This window comes from Triturus cristatus, chromosome 5_2 (genome assembly GCF_964204655.1).
Source record: "Triturus cristatus chromosome 5_2, aTriCri1.1, whole genome shotgun sequence".
NCBI lineage: Eukaryota > Metazoa > Chordata > Amphibia > Caudata > Salamandridae > Triturus > Triturus cristatus.
The window spans coordinates 16028814-16048578 of NC_140588.1; the positions used below are offsets into that span (position 1 = coordinate 16028814).

General features: G+C 39.6%; 1 protein-coding gene across 12 annotated transcripts in view; it reads left to right on the forward strand.

Annotated features, from left to right (window-relative positions):
* Window positions 1-19765, forward strand: part of CTNND2 (catenin delta 2) — a 3222299-nt gene that overhangs the window by 2460321 nt on the left and 742213 nt on the right. The gene's annotated exons all lie outside the window — the stretch shown is intronic.

Below are 19765 nucleotides of genomic sequence, written 5' to 3' on the forward strand. Positions count from 1 at the left end.
GTCGTAATGCCTAATTAGTGGCCTACTATTCAACTGGCTGTACTTCAGTGAGTGTATACTATCATATGACCAGCATGTCTTTTGTTTATTTTTAAGTTTTGGAACCTGTCCAATTTATTGCTGATTGTGCAGAGTCTACTTAATTCTGCTTTCTATAACTTAACGTTGGCCGGTCCTCTCTGTTGTGTCAGCTACCTGTTAACAAATTGTCGTCGAGAGTCTTCGTGCTTGTCGATTTTTCATGCATTCCATAGACGAATTGGCTTTTGATCTCTCAGGCATTAATTCTTCGTTTTCTCCGAAGTAATTTTTACAGTAGTCTGTGCTCATTATGCAACAGCTACGCAGTTTTAGTCAGTTTGCATGCCTACTGTGTGAGTTTCCAATGGCAGATAGTATGGGTATCACTTCCAAAGACAGAGATTCTAAGGGGAATCTGAATAGATCTAAACAAATTTCACCCACCCCGGATTTACCAGCTACAGGTAATTTGGACTCTGCTTCGACCTTAGACACTATTCTACTCAAACTAAATTCAGTTCATGATATAGCACAGAGTACCAAAACAAACACTGACTTGCTTCAAATTGAGGTGGCGGCAATTCGGAATGACCTCAAAAATCTTTCATTACGTGTCTCCAATGCAGAAACACAAATAAGTACTGTTGAGGACTTCACGAACAAGCAAGCTAAACACGTTCAAAGTATGGAGCGTTCTTTGGCTTCATTAAAGAGAGACCTGACTGAACAGGAAGACAGAAATCGTAGAAGTAACCTTCGTATTTTTGAATTCCAGGAAGACTGTGAGAAATCTGCTCCTTCAGTGTTGGATTTTCTGCTTACTTGGATCCCTACTGTTCTAAACATTTCATTCCAAAAGGATTTTGAAATAGAGCGTGCTCATGAAGTTCCCACTTTTAAGCCTAAAACGTTATCTTCTCCAAGACCGGTGATCTTTAAACCTCTGCGCCATCAACACACTGAGCAGATTCTGACCCAAATAAAGAAGATTAAAACCGTACAATGGGAAGGTCACAGAATATCAATATCACAAGACTTTGCCAGAGACACCGTCATTTGTCGTAAAGGTTTCTTGAATTTACTCAGAAGACTCGTAGATATGAATATTCCATTCTCCTTTGCAGGTCCTTCACGTTTCAGAATAACTTTCAGAGGTCGCCCACAGATCTTTTATGAACCTTCAGAGCTTTCCACCTTCTTGGATAATCATTCTGAATCACAGATGGACTCCGATTCTCTTCCTGGCACTTCTCGCCCTTAATGACCTTCATTTTATCATAAGTTGGTTCCATGTTTTTTGTGCCTTACCATAAAGTGTGTGGTTAATACTGCTTCTTTGTGTTCCTTTTTGTATTGGTAACTATGCACTGCAAATATGGTTAGTTCTATATTGGTTATTCTCTACTTACTAATTTATCCTTTACAGGTGCTACAGTTTATAATATTTTTATGAATGTTTTTGGGTGTTTACATTCAATATGTTGGTACTATTTCCGTTCTATCTTGTTAACTTTTGGCTGTCAATGTCTCTTTTTCCCTTTTTCTCATTTTCTTTCTTATCATCTTTTTATGTCTCTGACTTATTTCAATCTCATTCCTGCTTCCTACTCAGTTGCTTCTTTCTTAGTTCATATTGATGAAGTCTTTTTGGTATAAAATTCTTGATAGTTAGTTTTTTCTTGGCTTCTCTTCCTCACTATTTTTATGATAAAATAAGCATCTCTTCTTCTACTTTCCACTTTCTTTCTCTTTCTTTGCTCGCTCTTCTTTTATTCATGCTCTCTGTTAGTTTTTCCACTTCTTGCTTGATTTTGTCCTCCTCTCTTTCTATGATTCTATGCTGGTAATATATTTTTTATGTTTTGGGGAGAGGAGTTGGCCTAACGGCTAGGGTGGTCGACCTCAAATCTGGGGAATTGGGTTCGAGTCTAGGCAACGACGCTGAACATTCTGTCATTCTGGGCAAATCATTTAATCTCCCCGTGCCTAACAAAAATGAATGTGTCCTCATGTAATGCAACTGGTGCTATGTAAAGCACTCTGATACCCGATTTGGGTCAAGTTTGCGCTATATAAAACTCTGTAAAATAAAATTTAAAAAAATATGTGTATACTATTTGTCTTCGTTTTTATCCCCTGTTGTTTTTCTTATACACATCTGCTTTTGTATGTACAATTTACTATATATGTATTTATTTATTCTTTTGATTCTTTTTGCATTCATTATATATGTATTCAAGTCATGAATTACATCTTATGTAGAATGTGCTTTTTTCCATATACTATAGTATTTATTCCTAGATGCTATCAATTTTGTAGTGTTTGGTACGTTAATGGTTTGCGATTTATAATGTTTTATATTGTTATTTATATTGCCTCAAATTGCTATTTATTACACAATCTATTTGCATTTATTATGCCTTGGACTTTTATTTATATTACCTCATATTGTTATTTATAATGCCTTTATTTGATATTTATCTGATATTGTTGTCTCACTTTTCTATTCAGCATATGATAATATGTTGATCACTGATCAAATATGTTATATTTTTTGGAACTTGTATTTATTCTTATTGATGGATTATTGATAGTATGGTAGATATTAATATTTTTACATTTGTTCCTTATTTATTGTTGAGCGTTCTGCTTTGTGTTTGTTGGCCTCTGTGGTTGCTCCTCCACGTTATTTCCCCCGTGCAAATTGTCTATTACAGACATCCCCTGGTGGGATTTTTCTTTTTTTATGATCCTTTTTTTCTTTGGATTACTTTCGTTGTTTCTTTTGTTCTTTTTAGTCTTTTTTTTCCCCTCCTTCTATTTTTCCTTCTCTGGGGACTTCTGCTTTGGTTCATGTTTTTCGATTTTTGTGCTCTTCTGTTACCCCTATATCTGAAGATCTGTTGGTTAACCTTCTCTTATTTCTTTATCAGATGTTTTTATCTGTGTTGTCTTATTTTTATCTATGACTGGTTTAAATGTAGTCTCACTTAATGTTCGTGGGTTGAACCACCCTGTCAAAAGGGCCATGATCCTAGATTATTGCAAGAGCTTATCTGGCGATGTTGTTCTACTTCAGGAGACTAAGATAGCTTTTAAAGAAGCTTTGCTTTTGCGGAAGGAGTGGGTTCTTGATGTTACTTGTTCTGAAGCTTCTGGTAAAAAGAATGGGGTTGTGACTTTGATTTCCAAAAACTCTCTACTGTCTATTGTTACTGCGGAACATGATACCAATGGGAGATGGTTACTTACTCGCTTGTCCAATGGTTCAGATGATTTATATATAATAAATTTTTATACCCCTAACAATGATGATCCTCTTTTTTGGCGTGCCATAAATAAAAAACTTTATGATATTCCTCAGGATGCTAGAACAATTGTTGGCGGTGATTTTAATTTGCCCTTGGATCCTTTGTTGGATAGACATTCTGCTTTCAAGTTTCATCCTCCCAGGTTGCATAAACATTTCCTCAGTATCTGTTCTTCTCATCAGCTTATTGATGCTTGAAGGATTCATAATCCTACAGATAGCGATTTCACGTTTTTCTTCTCTTCACATTCTAGTTTTTCTCATATCGATTTTCTTCTAGTTGATGCTGCTCTCTTAAAACATACCATAAATGTTATGATCCATCCAATAGCCATTTCTGATCACGCTGCGGTTTCTTTGACTATCTTTAATCTTACAGACACGAGAGGCCCTCATAATTGGAGTCTTAACACAGAAATTTTGGACGATAATGGTGAAGTTAATGAGCTTAATGAGGAAATCGATAACTTCTTCAAAGATAATGAATATTCGGTAAATTCCCCAATTGTTCTATGGGATGCATTTAAGTGTACTATTCAGGGTCATATTATCAAAAAAATGTCATAAAGGAATAGTAACATCAGAAAGTCACTGCTGTCTCTGGGGGATGAGATCAAGCACAAGGAGGTGCTATATTGAAGCTCTAATGATAAGTCTCTTTTAACTCTATAGTCACTAAAAGAGCTCGACATTTGTTACTACGAAATAGAGCTGGTAAGTTGTTGGCTGCACCTTAAAATATCAGAATACTAACTTCAAGGCTACCCAGATTGCTTATATTAATGATAAGAATGGTTCTAAGAAATCCCATACACAAGAAATACTTGAAGTCTTTCGTGATTTTTATGAAAAATTATACACTCCTAAAGATCAATGCAACAGTTCTGTTTGTCAGTAGTTTATAAATTCCATTCCTACGAATACTATTTTGCATTCTGATATGATTGATCTGGGGAAATCGATTGAGACTGACGAAATAATTCAGGCTATTAAGGCTATTCGGTCGGGGAAGGCTACGGGGCCTGTTGGTTTCCCTTTGCTTTTTATAAAACAGTTTTGTAGTAATGAGGTCCACGCAGGTAGGATGAAATTCAGGAAGCTTTATTGAAGATAGTTACATGTAGAATAGTTCCAGTACAGCAGGTAGTAAAGTTCTGTCAAGCAGCCCCACCAGGAGCAGCCTGCATGCTACTCAGCCCATTCCCAACTGTCACTCCCAACCTCTCGGGCACCCAACATTCCAATCGCATCATCACTCCAACATTCTGTGCAGCACACACACAAACACACTGGCAGAGCAGGGGGTGTAAAAGGCATAACAATAACAAGTATAGGATACTACATATCCCCCTCTTTTATAAAACAGAAGCAATGGTCCTATACCTAAAAGAGATGTAACAATAAGAACTCAGTAAGGAAAGAGCTGAAAGGAATGCAAATGCAACAGATGAAGTAAAGACAAGAAAAGGACAGAAAGGAACGAGCAAAGAGATAGGTGTGGGAAAGCAAAGAGGAAGCAAGGGGTGAGTGGCACAAATAGAAATAATCCATCCTCTCCAACAAGGAAAACAGTAATGAGGCGTGAGAAAAAGCAAGTAAGTAAAAGCACATGGATGCACCAAAGACTACCCCCAAACGAACCCACTGGCCAGGCAGGCAAGCAAGGAAGGAAGAACACGGCATGACAGGATGTGGACACAAGACTACAACCAAACACACACAACGGAGAAGGAAACTACTCCTTTTAGATAAGGAAAAAAAAGAATAAGACTGCAAAGAGGGAAAGACAGGAGACAATGAAAAGCTAACAACCAGTGAAAGTCCAGATACCAAGGATGCAAAGAATATGTGACACCACGAGGAGAACTGGACAAGAGAGAAAACAAATTCTTAACCTGGACATCTGCACTAATCCTGTGTCACCCTTGAGTCCCAAGGCATCTATGAGATGGCCCCGTTTACTTTAGAGGAAGTCAAATTGGCATTAAAGCACAGTCTCAGCAACAAGGCTCCTGGCCCTGATGGGGTCCCAATACAGCACTCCAAAGATAATGTGATCTTCTGGGTCTCCCAAATTCTGAATGTCTTAAGGAATGTATTAATTGCAATCCCACCTAAGGCCCGGTCCAACTTGACAATATAATAATATAAGAATACCGTTGCGTTTTCAAATCGACAATAAACATAGTATAGGAATAACATTGCGCGAAAATAACAGCAAATGGGACTGAGACCCATAAAATGATAGCCCGTGTAAGGACAACCCCCGTGTAGAGGCCACATACTGTGAAATGTAGTAATGGGACTATAACCCTTAAAACACACCCTGTGTGAAGGTAAAAGTGTAAGAGAAGATGGGAATAAAACCCATAACCTACCCCAGACATGAGGTCGTGAACAAATGTGAATGGAACTGATCCCAATAAGACACACCTTGTGTGAGGATAACAGTGTACGAGAAGATGGAACCGAAACCCATGACCTATCCCGAGACGTAAGGGAGGTAAGCTACTGTAAATGGAACTGCACCCATAACCTCCCCCCAGACATAAGGGTGGGAAGCCAAACTAAATGGGACTGGCACCCATAACCTAACCCCAGACATAGGGAAGGTAAGCAACGTGAATGGGAAAAATTCCCATAGACAGATACCCTAGGAGAAGGGTAGACAGTGTAAACCCATAAAGGTAGGAGCAACAGCCATAAATAGAACTGTGCTGTAAGGAAGAGAGACTAGCTCCCAATCCCATCCCTATTGTAAGGGAGAGTAAAAATGTAATAAACACATGGGTTGTACACAGTGAAACCATGAATAAAAGTGGCATCTCAGGATGTATCAATACATTAACGTATGTTGACATTTAAAGTTGATGTGAACATGTCACCGTAATCTTGTGATGCACACTAGTGTTTGTGAGCAAAATTACGCGCAAAGAGCAAACGTGGAAAGAGATTCCAGAGATCACCCTCGTGGACTGCCAGTACAAGAAGTGGTAAAACTGGCATGTATGGTCCTGAAACCGAAGCTGTACTGCAAGCACAGAATGTACTCACTGAATTCACTGCACGTCCGTGTGAGTGCAATTTACGTGTTCCTCAGATGTGCCAGAGTCCACTGGAAACATGGAAACAACCTTGGGGAGAGCACCCAACGATGACTAGATGCCGCTGTGCTTGGCGCTTTATCCGGTGCATGTGAGTGTTGAGGTGAGGTTGTCACTGGAATCCAGTGTGAGAATGTCAGGTTTCCACAGTACAGTGTGCACTATACATACACCAAAAAGCATGCAGGAGAGAGACCTAAGGTGCACACACTTAAGAAAAGCTCTGTAACATTGAATCCGACATCAGTTGGGTCTGCCCAAGTTCAACAAAAATGGACAGAAGACGATAAACTGAATGGGCAACAGACACTGTGACGAGGTAAAACAACATGCGCTGACAGTACCTTTAATAGGCAAAGTTTGTTAGAGCTACGAGGCTTTACAGCGGAAATGGCCCTAACTAAAACCTGAGACAGGGTTCACCTGACGTTCACTGTGATCCTCCGCTTGTGATTTTACACATGTGCTCATTCTGCCTCTGTGCAGCTACGTGTCTCATAAAACACTGAAACACCATAGTGACAAGTTCAGACATATTAATGTAGTAAGAATTCACCAGCGCTGTGTTGCTTCTCATGCAAGATTGTGAGCAGAGACCATTTCCCCCATTCTTGTTGACTGGATTGTTTAGCCAAGTTCCATGCTACAGAATGTGCTCAGGATCACACAATGTAGCGGGTGCAATGTACAGTGTAAGCCGCAAAGATCCCTGACGGACACAGAAAAACACTCTTGACAACGTCAATGTAATATGCAGGCAGTCCTTTCATTACAACATCTTACCACCATTTTGAAATAATGGTGAGATAAACAGTTGTCTGAAAGTTGTTGAAATCGCACTACAGACTGCATTGGTAAAACCAAAGTTCGTGTAAAGATGACAGTGAGCGCAGCACGCTTAGATTGGGGCTGCCTGATGGAAAGACACTGGTGGAGGTCTTCTTTATTCTGACAGGAGCATCTTGCTATCTTCTTGTCATGTTTGTTGTACTCTGAAGAACATCTTGGTTTCACGCTTTTGTTTTTCTGTGGATACGTTGCCAGACTCTGTAGGAAACTTCATCTTCAGGTCCTCTTTTGTTTGCCAGGTCCTTGTGATCTGCTTGCAGGATGTAGGTATTCACCAACTTGTCGCTAAAATAAATGTAGTAATGAGGTCCACGCAGATAGGATGAAATTCAGGAAGCTTTATTGAAGATAGTTACATGGCAAGGGTCATTCTGACCCTAAAAATTTTCGTCCAATTTTATTATTAAATATGGAAGCTAAAATGTTTGCCAAGTTCTTGGCTAAGCCTCTAGAAGGTCACATCCTAGCCTTATTCATGATTTCCAAACTGGTTTTATTAAGGGGAGACTTGCTTGGACAACAGCCAAACCTTTTGTCATATTTTGGAGAAAGCAAAACGTTATACATTACTTTTGGCGGCGATTGCCCTTGACGTCGTAAAGGCTTTCAACAAAGTCCCTTGGCCTTTTTTACAAGCGGTGCTTCAATCCCATAATCTAGGGGACTCTTTTATCAATATGGTAATGTCTCTCTATGCGCAGCCAAAAGCTATCATCAGAGTTAATGAGGCTACTTCTTCCTTTTTTAATCTCCGTCAGGGCACTAGACAAGGGTGCCCTTTGTCACCCCTTCTTTTTTTTATTGTCTATGGACCCACTCCATCATTTACTCAACTTGAACCAAGGTATTAAAGGTTTTGGTCCACATACGCTTAAAACAGTCGCCTTTTGAATTTGAATTTTTAAACATTTATAGAGCGCACGTTCACTATGCAGTTTCTTGGCGCTGGAGGGATTCCTGGGCGGGGAAGGGGCTGGGAGGCAAGGGGGCTAGGGACTAAAAGCTTGCTGGAACAATAGGGTCTTAAGGGCCTTGCGGAACTTCATATAGGAGGGGGAGAGTCGGATGGTGAGCGGGAGGGTGTTCCAGAAAGTGGGCGCGAGGACCGAGAATTTCTGGCCTCCCGATCTTTGTTTCTTGAAACGGGGAATGACAAGTAGGGATTTAGTGGATGAGCGTAGGTCTCTAGAAGGGCAGTAATTGGTGATAGCAGAGTTGATAAAAGCAGGAGCTGTACCCGCCCGAGCTTGAAAAGTAAGGCAACCAAGTTTGAAAAGGGCACTTTGTTTGATGGGAAGCCAATGAAGGGCAGTGAGGAGGGGAGAGGAGTGGTGAGATTTGGATAGGCCATGTACCAGGCGAGCTGCCTGGTTCTGCACCAGTTGAAGGCGTTGAAGTGCATAGGCGGGAGCACCATTATAAATAATGTTTCCGTAATCGATCTTAGATAAGACCATGGCCATTACAATCAATTTGAGTGCAGAGAGAGAGAAAAACCGGGATACTTTCCTAATGATACGCAAGGAGAAGAAACAAGAAGAAACAACAGAACTAATGTGGGAATGAAGTGTCAAATAATAATTGAGTGTGATACCAAGGGTCTTAACTGAATGAGAAGGGGTGGGAGGTAAACCAAGAGAGGGGGACCAAAATGAGGGAGACCAAGGGTTACCACTGCCGCCAGTCATTACCAGCTCTGTTTTATCCGGGTTGAGTTTGAGATGGTTCGCATTCATCCAATCCCGGATAAACAGCATGACGGACTGGAAGCTAGTGATACCTAATGAGGGGGAGGAGAAATTAAAAATAAGTTGGAGATCATCGGCATAGTTGTAGACTGTGACCTCCATTTGTTGCAGTGCAAAAATAAGGGGGAAAATGTAAAGGTTAAATAAAAGAGGGGAAAGAGAGGAACCCTGAGGGACACCACAATGCACTCTACGAGGCGGGGCAGAGAATTCGGCCAGATGGATGATATTCTTATCTTTTCAGAAGATATTGTTGCTGCGATTCCGGTTATTACTGATACCATCAGAGAATTTTCGCTTGTTTCTGGATATATTTTGAACAAAGAGAAGACGGAAATGTTCCCCCTCAGTTCGTTGTGTTTCTCTTCTGACATGGGCGATTCAGGATTTAAATGGCAATTGACTTGTATTAAATATCTAGGAATTTGGTTTTGTAAAGACCTTTCAGATACTATTTCCTCTAATGAATCCCCATCATAGCTAAAGTTAAAGATCTTTTGTCCTCTTGGTCTCCTAAATATATCGCCTGATGGGGAAGATTTCAAAATTCTTAAGATGATGATAACTCCGAAATATCAATTTCCTTTCCTCCATGTTATCCATTAAGCTTTCTTCTTCCTTTTTCCATGAGATTGATTCACTCACTTCAAAAGTTTTGTGGCGTGATAAACAAGCTAAAATTGCTTATAACACCCTAGAAAGCCCTCTGTTCTGGGTGGCTGTAATCTTCCAGATTGGAATTTGTATCAAATTGCCTTCTTAGCCTCTCAAGGTACTATCTGGTTCCTACCAGACTCCCGTCATACACCTCTGTGGATTTATATTGAACGAGAATTGTGTACTCCTCTTTCTACTTCTTCCTTTCCCATCGTATCATATTTGACACAATTAATGCTCTAAAATATATTCACAAAAAAGTCGCGAAACCTATTAATAAATCGAGGTGTTCCTGGTTATGGTACAATCCTAAAATTGTTACTGATATTGATCCTGATACGGTTTCTTCATGGGCTGCTAGTGGTATTAGATTGGTAAAAGATCTTTATGATTCCAATCACAACCCTCTTTCTTTCTCTTCTTTGGCTAGAGAATATAATCTTAATAATATGGATTTTTATTCTTTTCTGAAATTAAAGGTTGCTCTCTCCAAAGTAGCCCTTTCTACAGATTTAATTACTGACTCACTTCTCTATATGCGGTTTCGCTCTGGCCATACTGCTTCGAAAATATATAAGTTCCTATCTGCTCCATCTCCTTCACAGTTAACAATCACACATGATAGATGGTCTCATCATTTTGAAAATTATATGTTTAAACTTATTTCACAAGAGACCGGGCAATTGATTAGGAAGTTATCCCTCGGTAATAAGATTGCTCCTTCTCTTATCCAATCTAAATTCTTTACATTAAATCACCTACATTGGACCCCTGCTCGTTTACATAAATTGAAACTAAGGGATAGCGATCTTTGTTGGAATTGTAATTTGTAACCAGGCACTCATCAACATATGTTTTTTGAATGTACATTACTACAATCCTTTTGGGGTTTAGTACAGAAACATTTATTAGTAATTTTTAACATTATGACTGGCTATGACCTCAACATATTTATACCGGCGATCTTGTTAATTCTTTTTTCCCCCTGGGTTTTGTAATATTATCTGATGCAATTTAGAACATATAACAAGTGCCATTTATTTATATATTATATGTCCCTAGCCTAAATAATGATATGCTTTCACTCCTTTTTTAGCCCAGTTCATTATTCTTTGATATGAAATCTGTTTTTTAATTCTGTAACACTTCTATTTTAATTTAGCATATATTTGTTAATGCTATGTTGTATTGCACTGCATTATAAATGTATTATTTCCTTTAAATACCAATAAAATAGTTTGTAGAAAAAAACAAAGTGTCTCAGTATTTTTTTAATTGGGGTTTTCGGGCAGATATTTCTAGTATTGTGTATCATCTGCAAAAATAAGGTAGTGCGTTGAACTATCGCTGCTGAGATGTATATTATCAGCAGGCCATGTTAGTTGTATTAGTATTGTTATTAATCTCATAACATGATAATCAGGAATGCACTTATAGGTATGTATAATCGAATGATTCGTGAACATAGAACAAAAAGGAACAGTACTGCACAAATGCTAGAGTGCATTTTGCAAAAGTAGTGCCTGGGGTTTTTAGGTGATTTGTCACATAGCCACTTAAAGTTGGCCTTTGTAAATTGGCCATTGATAAATACGACAGAAAGCGAGGAGAGTGTGGGCTACGAAAGAAAAACTACAAAAAGTGAAACTTTAAACCTCCACCACTGTGTCATTATGTGGTGGCTTCATTGCCCTTTAAATCCATTGGTAAGTAACCATGATACATAGTTCAGATCGAAATCTCACGGGTCTCCCCCTGCGCCCTGTTAAAGAAGTACTTTTGCCTTCTGGTGTGAAGAAAGGTTGCAGAAGAAATGGAGCCTTCCTGATCTCGAACCTTTTCTGGTTTGATAGCAGTTTGGTGATCTTTCAGAATGCTGGCATTTGGTGGCTGCACATGTCGATCTGCAGATAGATCCCTTGCTGCACTGCATTTTCCCTTAGACTAGACGACGCTTTAAGATGTCACAGCAGATTTGTTTTAAAGAAAGATTGTGTCATTGATTTTAAGGGCACGCTAAATATTGAAGGTTGTGCTGATAGGGTGATTATGGATCAGGGACCCTCCCCTTTGCCCCTTCAATAAACGAATAATGGGGCATATCAACAACAACCGGCGATAATTATCTCTAAGCGCACTTAGCGCTAGGATAATTATCGACGGCTAGCGTGAATTTTTATCGCTGAGATAGCGTGCTATTAGCAACACTTATCTCAATAGCGATAAAAATCCTCACGCTAACAGGCTAACGTGAGATTATCGCTGGAAACCCAGCGATAATCTCACGTTACCTTGTTGATAGGGACAGGCAAACTTAGCTATGATATCCTCCTCCCATAGGGTATCATGGCTAAGTCAGAAAAATACCAGACGTAAAAAAATAGCGTTAACCGCGGTTAGCGCTGCTTTTTTGTCTCTAACAGGGTTAGCGATATTCTTGATAATAGGAGAAATGTCGCTTAGCGACATTTCTCCTATTATTTTACTCTGGAACACCCGCTTTGCATCTCATTAGAGATGCAAAGGGAAGCGTAGAGTAAAAGGGTGCTAACATGCGAATTTGCATGTTAGCACCCTGTTGTTGATAGGGCGCTAGTTTTATCTCTGCTTTTTTGGCTTTTAAAGCCAAAAAAGCAGAGATAAAGCCCTTGTTGATATGCCCCATTGACTTGAAACTGACCAGTCATGCCCTTGGTGGGTGATGGTGGGGATGCACTCACTGTGGGCTCTCCTAAGACAGCAATCAATCGATGGCATTGGTGATAATTACAAAAGCACACCATTCCAGAAGCACGGCTCAAGGTTCTCATAGAATTAACTCTTAGTACAATCCAAGTGTCACAGGCAGTAGTAGTAAATCTTTATTCGGTTTATATAAAAATAGAGCAAAACACATACTATCGAACAATATATAAGGGAAAACATCAAATCACTTAAAATATTTTAAAAAATACAATACTTAAAAATGCCATTAAAAAAAGAAAGAGCAATAAAAGCATCAGTTTGAATAAAAAGTATAATTACTCCATGTCCTCAGCCTAATAGCAGCCAATAAAAACTTTGTATTGTCAGGCAAATCAATTCAGACTGTAGTAACTGAAGATAAAAAAAAGCAGATCTGCACCTCCTGATGTTTAAAGATCTAAGCAATGGTAAAATAAATCTCTTCCTGGGTAGATCATAGAATGGACAAAACAACAGGAAGTGTAACATTGATTGTTTAGATTGCGAATCACAGGGACACAGTTCCAGATCTGAATCGCTGTGGGCATGGCTAGGGTAAGAAACTAAGAGATGCACCAAGCCAAATCTAAACCTAATCAGATAAAAATGCAGTGAGGTGCGGTAATGCATATAGATGGGGCCCCATCTGCTCAGTGATTGCCAAGTGATATTAAGTTGCCCCACTCTTTTTCCTAAGTTCTTGTTAAGTTAAGGTTTTCTTGGGAATAGCGGCAGTGTTCTGCGTGCTGGGAAAACAACTCTGCCTCCCCAGCAGAGTAAATTGCTTTTTGGTGTGCTGAAGCCAGGTAACACGATGGGCATAATTCTGACGCATACAATCAGTGATTATGTCCAGGTTCAGCTGGGTTTCCGGTTTAGTCCATATAGAATGTCACAAAACAACACGGCAAGCTTGACATCATCTTCTAAATATGAAAGACTCAAGTCTGCTTGACAGGCATAGGTGGGGACTAAAGAAGGAAGAGAAATTAATCTCCTCAAGAACACATTTTCACTGGTCTGTAAAAGTGTGGTGTTTACATAACTCCAGATACCTGCACCGTGACTACAGACGGAACAGCACCGGGCCTTGTAGATATTAATCAACACATCCAGGGGCATAGACCCTAATCTCCTGCAAAACCACAATTGCTTATATAGTTTTATCAAACTGCAATTTTCTGATCATACTAAGATGTGACCAGGTGGATTTAGATTCTAAAGGCACCCCTAAGTACACAAAGGAAGGGACAGATGAGATTCTAGTTCCATTTATAAAACAGGAAGACCGGTTACCCTGAGAGTGTCCACATGTCATAGTATGTGACTTATGATGTTGGTTGAGAAGCCACGAGCACTCATAAATGAGACAAATTTATTTATCCGCTTCTGTAGACCCACAGCTGCTCTTGAAATTATAACACAGTCATCTGCGTATAATAAAGCAAGGATGCGGCTGGAACCTACCCTCAGCACATCTGCCTCCACATCTGACAAAGAATTATCCAGATTGTTAACATACTTACAAAAAGAAAAGGGGCAAGTACGCAACACATTTCTTACTGTACAATTGAATTCTGATTGGAAAGGTGCACATCCCTTGGTCCCATGCCTAAAACAGCCAGTTACATCTTCGTATAATTTGGCCAAAAGCTGAACTAATGGGAGCTCCACGCATATCTTTAGCATGTTATCCCAAAGCTGCTCTCTGTTAACACAATCAAAGGCCATACTCATGTCAATGAACGCTAAGTACAGATAGCCCATCTTCCCCAGTGTATATTTACTGAGAAGTAAATGCCGATTCAGGCACTGTTCGATGGTACTGCGGCCTTTTCTGGAACCAAGCTGAACAACAGCGAAGATGCCCCTTTCGTCAACCCAAGTCTTCAGACGATCCAAAATAATTCTTCTCAGTATTTTAGCTGTAGAATCAATTAAAGAAATGGGATGATAGCACTGAGGGTCGGCTCTACCTCCCTTCTTAAAGGTTGGTATTATAACTAAGTTGGACCAGGACTTAGGTGGGACTGCAACTAATACATTCCTTAAGACATTCAGAATTTGGGCGACCCAGAAGGTCACATTATCTTTGGATTGCTCTATTGGGACCCCATCTGGGCCAGGAGCCTTGTTGCTGAGACTGTGCTTTAATGCCAATTTGACTTCCTCTAATGTAAACGGGGCCATCTCATAGATGCCTTGGGACTCAAGGGTGGCACAGGATTAGTGCAGATGTCCAGGTTAGGAATACCATCATAAACCTTAGTGTAGTGCTCCACCCACTAGTGTTGCAATTTGTTAACATCCGTAGAACTGTTGCAGCTATATCAAATGTTTGGAGCATGAATTACTTTCTAAAAGAGAGAGGAGTCATTCCTTTAACTGTCTTCAGAAAACTGGTCCCATGATTCCTGCCTTATGGCCGACTTCCTTTTTAGAACGGCTAGTTTGTAGAGTCATGACACAGGATTTGCTCCTTGGAGGCGCAGCTTCAGAGTTGTAATATACAAACAGACAAACGTGTGCATGTGGCCAGTTAAATCTTTTATACACAATAGCGATATAGCATGATTTTTGTTGCATTATACACTTGAACAAGAAAGACTAGCCCGTGAATCTTTGCTGCACTTGTCTATGACCACATATATTCAGAGCAGCACTAGAAGAGAGGTTCAGGGCAGAATCTGCACTAAAATCAATATCGATTAAATCTATCAAAGTAACTGCTGCCCTGATATCAGCCCCTGACCAAGCAGTTTCCAGGTCCGGTCGCCACATATAAATGGGGATGACAGCTGAAGAGTAACTGAAGGGGCACCACATTTTTCAAGGAATCCCCGTGATTAGGCCCTACACAACTGAACTTTCATTTCTATATCTGCACTGATGCCACTTTTCTACTTCTAACCCCAGTTCTTTCTATGACTGGTATCCTCGAGCAAGCCTCAGTGGAGGACGGGCTCTCCAGGCAGGTATGCCACACCTAGCTCCCACTACATGGTTGATGATTAGCATGCCCAGTTTTCACGTATAAGGTATTTTGTAAATCTTAAATTCCAAATTTATTTGCAGTTTTACGCATTTTTGGCTTAGTTTTAATGTCATTTTATTGGTTCCTTTTCAACCCGGATCCTGTTTTTATTGTGTCTTGTGCTAGCTTTACATTTATAGAATCATTGCCATAGCGGCAATTTTACCTGGCTTTAGATTTTGTATTTTCACTTTAAATTGTTAAATGTGAGTTTCACAAATTGACTACGGATTTTATAACAGTAGAAGAAGCATGCCTTGTATTCCTATCTTTAGTGCTGTTAAATATTCCACAAACATCTATTTTCCAAACTTTAATGTGGGAGTGAGACATGTACGGTTTGCAGTAAAAAGCTAGAGAACTCTCTCCTTGATGAAGTTTCTGTGTTGTCTACGGATTCGATGATTCCAAAACTTTTATAACATGACCACCAAGCCAGTGCTTGGTCAACGCCGGGGCCAGTCCATCTCAATGGAATACCAGTGTGTATGACTGTGTCCATGCTTTTGTTTATGTACTGGGTCTTTGCTTAGGATTTTACCTCATGCTTTGCATAAAATGGTTAGGGTAATTGTCAGTGCCCAATACTTACATCACTTGCAGTCAATGCATATCTGGTGGTAGGCAGAAATTGGACCATTTTAGGATCATTTGTTTCTTGAGTCAAGTCTAACGGAAAGAAGGAACTAGTTGAGAGTCAATTATGCCGTCCACTTCATCATCCAGTCGAAACATCCATAGTCTGAGGGAAGCTGTGTTAGAGCATCCCCTAATGATGGTAACAAATTACTTAAAAAGGCCAGTAAAAGGCCCTGGCTTCATTTCTGTGGTACTTTAAAGGAGCAACTTTTTATTTTGCCTAGAGCGCTAAATGCTTTGCCCAATTTCTGTTAAGACTACAGCTCCAAATTTACTACTCTTTTCAATCAATCAATTTTATTGTTTCCAGTTATTAAAAACTATTACAAAATACATTAAATACATTCATTAAAAGTACTCTTATTTTATACCGGTTTAAGATCAACTTATCCATAAAATTATTTGTACATTTATCTATCTAATGTTGCTTTAAGATCAACTTATCCATAAATTGTTTGAACATTTGTCTCTGTAATGTTAGTTTGGGGTTTTTCGGGTTATTTTATCCCCCCCTGTTCCACTTGTTGTAGGAGGGATTGTACCCGTCTCATATATTTAACCCCCCTACAGGCCAGCATAGGAGATGTTCCATCTAACCATTGAATAACAGCTTGCCTGCATGTGCGAATGTTCAGTTTGTTAAAGATGTTTTTTAGAAATCGTCTCCTTATATCCAATAGTGCTGGGCAAGCGCATAGCAAGTGGGGTAGTGTTTCATTTTTGTAGCCGCATAAGCGACAACAGGAATCCGTATAGCTGCCTTTATAAGTTAATAACAGATCTTTTGAAAAATGTAAACCCAACCGATGTTCGATGTATCTCTGTTTTAATGTCACGTTAAAATGACTTCTTAAATAAGGCTGTGGCTTTATCCCGCAATATGAATTTACTACTGTCCACCCATGTCGTCGCTTCGTGATTAATGATTGATCTTCCAAAAACGATATCCGTTTGACAGCATTGTTTGTTATTTTATTGAAAGTAGGTCTATCTGGGTTAGAGTCCCATAATGATTGAATTTCGAGGACCTTCAAAGATTGAGCCAAAAAGTATCCCCAGCTGCCTTGCGTGTCTTTACTCAGCTGATTTCCTATTTCCTTCCAGCATACACTATCCAGTGTGCCTTCCTCGGATAGACGTATTTTGTGACAACATTTTACAAAAGTGCCCATGCTACAGAACTTCTGGTTCAGAAGACCAAATTCTAGGAGAACCTGGGCCGGTGAGGCTGATTTTGGGAGGTTTAAAACTGCTTTGTATGCCCTCATTTGAAGGTTATTTAACAGCCCCGCCTCTTTACCGCACCAGGTTACCAAAGCATATGACAAGGTTGGCAAAATCTGTGATTTCATCACGTTTAACTGATGGATATAGTTTGGACAACTCCATTTTTTTTGTAGTAGCCGGTGTGCATAAATCAAGGAGTGGGTTTTTGCCTTTAGGTCTATTTTGAGTCCTTTGTTCGATGAACCTCTTTCTATTTTTAGACCTAGATATTTATACAATGGTTCTTCCTTTATTTGTGTTTTATTTGCGAACCATTTAAATACCTGTTTTTTTGTATCTACTAAACGGACCACTTTAGTCTTTTCTTTATTCAATTCCAAACTTTCGTGCTCCAGATAGGTTACCAGATTATTAATCAATCTTTGGAGTCCCTTTGGGGTTTGGCTCAGCACAACAATGTCGTCCGCGTATTGCAGAAAGGGGATTGGGATGTTTGCCAACTTCGGCGAATGTCCTTCTGCTATCTTCATATGCTGTGTGATGTCCGCCATATAAAGATTAAATAAGCTTGGAGCAAGGACGCACCCTTGTTTTAGACCCTGTTGCGTATTAATTTCGCCAGTGGTACTGCTGCCATCTCCCAATTTGACTCTTGCCCAAGTTTCACTATACAGGTTTTTTATTGCATCCAACAGGTTCTTTGGTAATCCCCATATATTTAATTTTTTCCATAATCGTTTTCGATTCACTCTGTCGAATGCTGCTCGTAAATCAATGAAACATGCAAATAATCTGGTCTTCTTTTTTTCTGCTTTTCCTTTTAGGAGTGCCAAGGTTGTTAAATTTGTTAAAGTGCCCGTTTTTTGCCTAAAACCTGTTTGAAACATAGGTATTATTTTTGTTTCCTCCATCCAATCTTGAAGGTGCTGCAGCAAGCATGATCCATATAGTTTTGCATCCACATCTGTCAATGATATCAGCCTGTAATTTCCCGGCTAGTTGTGATCGCCCTGCTTAAAAATAGGATGTATTATACTTCCTTTCCAGGACTTGGGCATTTTATTCTGGGTGTAAATCCAATTGAATAATGGGGTTAAATATTCAGCCCAAAACTCAGGAGAGTGTTTGAAAAGAGCGTTTGGGAGTCCATTTGGTCCTGCTGCTCCCTCTGTTTTTAAATGTTTTATTATTCCTTTCAGCTGTTTAGCTGTCACAAGGGTGTCCAGGTCTAGGATGATAACTTCTAGTGCTTTAGGTACGCTTGTGATAACTTTACCAATGTTGTTTCTGAATCGGTTCTTTTTGTCCGTGTTTGACGTCCTTTTGTCATCCAGTTGATGCTCCTGTGTTTTGAGCGGGGATTTTTTTTGCTCCAATTTATTGGAACATATTTCACACTCTTTATTGTTGTGCCACTTTTGTCCGCTCTTCCCATCAGCGAACATATTTTTAACGTGCTTGATCCATTTGTTTTCTCCGATTCCCGCTTCTTGTTTTAGTTGGTTACCCTTTGTTAGTTTGTTAATTATACCCCAAAATGACCGGCCATTTTTATTCTTTCCAGCAATTAATAGTTTGGTCCAGATTTCTTCTTGATATACTTTTTTTGCTTTACTCAGCATTGTCTTGTATTTATTTCGCATAGCTCTTAGTTTTACCGGATTCCTTCCGTTTTTCATCATTATTACCTGCTTCCGGACTTCACGGGAAATTTTCTTTTTTTCCTCCCGGAGCGTAGGATTAAACCATGGCTTCTTTCCACTGTTTATTCTTCCGTTGTTTGATTTTGGGGCTGGGAGGTCTCTAGTTACTACTCTTTTCAAGACCACAACTCTGACTTTTAGCCCCAACAAGACTGCTAATGGCTCTTACTTGTTCTTTCTTTTCAGTATGCACACTGCCTTCTGCTTGTATCCGTACCTGCAGAGTGGGCATGTAGCAACTATGAGAATATATGAATGTTTAGAGGTCCATTGAAGAAAATGAAGTGGTTGAGAGGCAGTACTTGTTAGTATAAATGGTTTGCTTCAGTATTCGACTGCTTGTCATACTGTTTCTCCCTGTCAAGACCATTCTACCCTCAATTCTGCCTCAGACTTTAACAGTTGTCATAACCCATTCCTGAGGCCCATAACATAACTCCAGAAGAAGGCCGTTACCAACCATTTTAGCTCTCAGCAGCAGGCTACAATGCTATATTAAGACTTTCAGAAGAAGGCAGTGATGCTTACCTATTACCATGACTTGGTCTGGAAGAGTTGTGGCTAGTTATTATGAAACCACGTGCATTTACTCAGGTCCCTATTGCCATAATAAATATACGCAGAATGTGGGTAGAGTCCCTCTGCCCCTCCATTAGGATACAACCGTTTTTCAATTATAAAACAAATATCTAAAGTCAGTAGAAGGGAGTCCTGCGAAGATAACCTCTGCAGTAGAATTGAAGGATGTT